Raw genomic sequence first — 5,654 nt, forward strand, 5'->3', positions numbered from 1 at the left:
CCCGTCCCGTCGCCCCGTCGTCGCCGCCCCGTCCCGTCGTCCCGTCGTCCCCGTCCCGTCGTCGCCTCGCCGGTGAGCTCGCCTCGGCCGCCATGTCGACACACACACACACACTACACACACACACACATTATTAGTTTGTTTTGTTAATTTTTTTTCCTGTTTTTTAGTTATAGAAATGTTAGGAAATTATTCTGTTTTTTAGTTATATAAATATTAGAAATGTTAGTTATATAGAAATGTTATAAATGTTTTCTGTTTTTTAGTTATAGAAATATTTATAGAAATGTTAGCAATTTTTCTATTTTTTTGTTATATAAATATTAGAAATGTTATAGAAATGTTAGTTATATAATCAAGAAATTTTAGAATTAGTTTTAGTTAGATAAATTAGATTAATGTCAAATTGTTAGAATTTGCATATATATAGAATTTTAGTTATCACAATCCAATTATTTAAAAAATGTTACTTTTTGCGGGCATATAGTATTTGTTCTCGACGATATGCCCGGCCCGCATCCTCGCTGTCGACCCGTTCGCGACGATGTCATGCTTCAGAGGACCCATGTCCGGGAATAGGCTCCGCCGGGCTGGCACTGGGAGGTGCTACCTGGAAGGGCGCGCCGCTTGGTGAGGAACCCGACCTCGGGTCCCGTCGTCGACCCTGATCTTCTTTAGTGGCGTTCGCGTGGGCCACATTCGGTGCAGAGGCAGCCGGCCCCGTCAGAGGTGGTGCGTCGCCGTGTCAGGGAGGAAGATGAGCACGTCCATCGGTACATGGCTGCTATGGACGATGTCAGGTTCTCCACTACTTGGCGGGTTCTTTGGGCAGATGACCGGAGATATGATCCTGTGATGGTTCCTTCTCTTTGGGTGTGCACCGCCCCCGCCCCAGGAACCGCGAGTGGCGCCCTAGATTCTTCTGTAGTACTCGATCTTTATTAGGTACCTAGCCAGTGATGTATTCGATATATAATATTCGAGACGATGTATTCGAGATTATATATATTAAGACGATGATGTATTCGAGATTATATATTCGAGACGATGTATTCGAGATTCAGTTTTTCCTTATTGATTAGTTGCATCCATGCATTGTAATTTGAATACTAAATTGTTTTATATTTCTTCTGTATTAATTAGTAAAGTAAAAGCTATGGCGGACAATACCGGCAGAGAGAGAGAAGAGGAATTGTTCGACATCATACGCAGCCCTCAGAGGCTAGATGATCTGAATGATGACGGCTCCCAATATCGGAACAATACCGGAGAGGGTGACGAAAAGATATTCGATCTCGACGACCGAGCTGATGAAGTCATGAACTATGATTATGATGACACAGACAATGTTAGTGATGACACAGACAATGCTGATCTTCAAATAACAAAGACTTCCGGCGAGGTATATATTTATATAAGCATGCATCCTGGTGATCATCACATGTTTTTTATTGAAGATATATTAACGAATCGATCTTTCTTCTTTCAGCCCTCCGGATCGAGCAAATCTGCTTCTACAGACAGCAAGACAAAGCGAGGCCCGGGCAGATTGTTGAAGGATGGTGTAAAGTACCACATCGAATCCACCAAACTTAGTGGCGAACCCCTCACGCCTAAGAACGTTGCGGACAAGTGGACTCGTCAGTGCGGAGTTCTTGTGAAGGACAAACTCCCGATCTCCATTCAAGAATGGAAAGAGCCAAAGACTAAACGTCCAGGTGTTACTTGGGTCGATGGCAGAGCCAAAGAAGACCTGGTGAAATCTCTGATGGAACATTTCACCCTACCAGATCATTTCACTAAAGCAGATGTGGAGAAAGTCAAGGCCGCTGCTCTTAAGAAGATGGCAATTGCATTCAACACCCACAAGAAAACTGTATGGGCCAACTACCTCGCTAATGAAAGGAAGACTCCAGATTTTAAGGGAACACTGGAGAAGCAAAGAGAACACTGGGACGATTTCGTGACCTTCAAGGATTCAGAATTATCTAAGGAACGGTTGATGAAAAACAAGGCAAATGCCGCAAGAAAGACGCAGTTGCATAGGCTGGGTCCAGGTGGCTACGCGGTGGGATTGCCTAAGTGGGATAAGTCTGAGCAAGAGATGGAGGGTGCAGGGGTCACTCCGATTACTAGGAGCTGGCCCCCCAGGTACAGAACTTGGTTCTATGCGCATGGGGGGGTGTTGGATCCGAAGACAGGCCTGGTTTCGAAGAAGGCAAGTCTAAAAGGATCCAAACAAAAGATACTTGACGCAATAGAAGAAGCTCGAGCGAGGGTGTTCACGCCCAACAGAGAGAACGACGAGCTTACGCGCGCCCTGGGAAATCCTGAACACCCGGGAAGAACACGAGGCATGGGTGTTATTCCCTGGTATGAGGGCTTTTCGGACTGGAATGACGACTACAGGTCCCGCGCAAGAAAGAAGATGGAGGAGGAGAAGAAGAGGAAGCTGGAGGAGGAGCAGAGGAAGCAGGACGCAGAACGTCTTCAAGGCCTAGAAGCAAGGCACGTGGACCTGGCACTCAAATTCCAGCAGCAGCAGATCGACTCACTTAGCCAGGAAAGGGGGTCTCAGCAGCGGCAGCAGCAAGCGAATGATCGTCCAGCATTGGATAGCACCGTCCCATCCATGCTGAGAAGCAGCGTTGGTTCTACCCCGGGCGACACACTGCTGGATACATACCCTGTGGATGACATCATAGAGAACACTAACTGTGAGCTACACTCCAAAATGAAGAACATATCCATGAAGGTGGCGGACGGCGTTGCTTTTCTAGTTACCCCCGAAGCAACCTACCATTGCATCCCGATTCCAGAGGGCTATGCTCGTGTCATGGTTGATGAAGTGGTGGACCCATATTCGGGGCTAACGCTTGACATTCCTGGAGGTGAAGACGAGCGCACACTGGGACAGGCCATACATCGTATCATCCTATGGAGAAAGGATTGCATCATCTTTCGAAGTCCACCGACACCGCGTCGTCTGCCGAGTCCTCGAAGTCCGCCACCGAGTCATCAGACTCCCGCTCCTCCAAGTCCACGAACGCGTGAGACGACTCCTCCTCGAAGTCCGCCACCACCTCCAAGTCCTCGAACGCATGAGCTGACTCCTCCGGTTTCAAGTCCGTCGCAGCGTCATGCCACTTCTCCGGTTTCAAGTCCGGCACCGTGTCAGGCCACACCTCCTGCTTCAAGTCCGGCACATCGTCAGCCCACTTCTCCTGGTCCAACTCCACGTCAGCCGTCTCCGCCGTCTCAGCAATCGCAGAAGAGACATGCCGCAGCTTTGGTGCGTAGCGGTACGAGTCGAGGTAGTTCAGGAAGTACAGGCGGAGACAAGCGATATAAATATGGTCCAAGCCTCGCTCCTCTTCCTCAAAGGCCTTACGACATGACCGAGGAGCAAAACGCAGCCATAGTGCAGGCCCAAGTGGACGCCCATTTTGGACCGAAACCGGCACCGCCGCCAAAGGAGAAAGTGCCTGAGAAAACGATTGACCACTTCATTCATATGGCTAGAGCACCAGCTCCCAAGCCTGTTGACTCAGACTATGAGCGTCAAATCAGAAAGCTACATCGAGCACGGCTATGAAAGGAAGCGAGCTCGAGCTCGAGCCAACAAGCAGCTGGCAAAAAATGCGGGAAAACCGTTCCCCAGCTGGGAGAACAGGCGGCGCAAGAGATCCCCCCGCTTGTTGTGCCAACAACACATGAGAGGAGTACGCGCGCCAAATATTATTGTCGGCAAACCGTTAGCATCCCCCAGCAGGGCGATGTGGTAATAACGGAGGAGCATATAATGCAGACTGAAATGCTCAAGATCTCTGTTGGACAACTCCTCGAAATCGAGCCCATGTCTCCGCTTAAAGAATCGGAAATAAAATGGAAATATGCCTGGGGCTAACCTTTGGTCCATCCAGACAAGGTCAAGGACCTCCCAACGAGAGTATGAATTGCATCAATGGTACATGAACATGACCAAGATTTCCAATCGAGTGTCCCTCATGGTGAATGTAAGAAGGAGCATTATTACCACGAGAAAGCTCTGTCCATTGAGTATTCAGAACTATATCGGTTATTCAATCAAGACGCACTCGACAAGTCTATCGTCAGTTGCTATTGTCTGTAAGTGATTTCTTTCTGTAATTTAAGTCTCAAGCTAATTATGTAGTGATAATTTTGATCAACCATTACATGTAATTATCCTCACTATATTCTTTTCTGTGGTATTATATGCAGGATGAAGATGTATGAAATGAAAAAATCTGGACGCTATGGAAGTTTCCATTTTATCAAGCAGGTGTAGAGGCCAGCATGATAGAGTTCTTGAAGCGCCTCAATAGCAATGAAGATATACTACTTTCTTACAACTTCCCGTGAGTCACACTGTCTTGTACTACAAATTCTGTTTTTGCTTACTAGCTAGCTAGATGTTAATAATTAAGTGTATACGGTTTACGGTAGTTGATTAATTTTATGCACATGCCCGCTTATTTAAGACATGCAAACGTGTGCGCATGCAGTTGGCACTGGGTCTTGATAGACATTAAAGTTGAGGAAGGAAAAGTTGAATTACTGGACTCGCTAACTAAAGAAGAAAGTGACTTCACCATCGTGAAGGGGATAGTCAACAGGTAATTTCGATCATTATTAACTATATATATCTCGGCCTATTATTAGTTCGTCATTTTCTGATTTGAATTATTTAATAACCCCTTTATTAATTTTCTTTGCTGGCGGGCAGGGCATGGGCAAAGTTCATCGCGGTGACTCCAGGCAAATGGAAACAAAAGTTGTTTTGGAATCGACCAAAGGTAAGTAATTAAGTAGTACTAGCTAGCTACCATCTCTTTAATTCTTGTTTCAATATCATTAATTAATTATCATGCTTGATTAATCATTATCTGATTCAATTCCATTCTCGTAAAGGCCTTGAAGTAGGCGCCGGGGGATAATCTGTGTGCATTCTACGTTTGCGAGAACATTCACATGATGACGTCCGAAAGGAGCAGATCTGATAGACAGGACTGGGTACGTTTGTCAGAACAGTATTCACACCATTATCGATATCTAGTCACACAACTAACCCACATGCATATTATTGATCTCATTCTTAACAGTTCAGAGAGGTGCGGGATAAGCTCCTACCCGAGGAGCGCATACAAGCACTTCAAGAGGAAATAACTGGATTTTTGTTCGACCAGGTCATAAATCCCAAAGAAGAATACTATTACCCGCTACCGCCCCCATGAACCACTTGTCATCGTGCTCCGGAGGCACCAAGGCAACATATGTAGAAGAAATTGTATATGTATATACATGTGTATGTGTGAATAATGGTGTTGGTTGTGAGACATTCGATGAGTATATATATATATATATATATATATATATATATATATATATATATATATATATATATATATATATATATATATGCGATTCTATACGTACGAGAAAATCTATTTATATATATGCATAACGTGTACAATTTGTAGTATCGTGAAATACCAGCAAACAAAAAAATGTAATGAAAAATAAAAAAACACCCATACATTTAGTACCGGCTGGTGTTACCAACCGGTACTAAAGCCCTACGCGCACCCAGGCCTGGCTCGTGCCACGTGCTAGCACTTTAGCGCCGGTTTGTG

The sequence above is a fragment of the Triticum dicoccoides genome, chromosome 7B, assembly GCF_002162155.2.
Source record: "Triticum dicoccoides isolate Atlit2015 ecotype Zavitan chromosome 7B, WEW_v2.0, whole genome shotgun sequence".
Classification (NCBI taxonomy): domain Eukaryota; kingdom Viridiplantae; phylum Streptophyta; class Magnoliopsida; order Poales; family Poaceae; genus Triticum; species Triticum dicoccoides.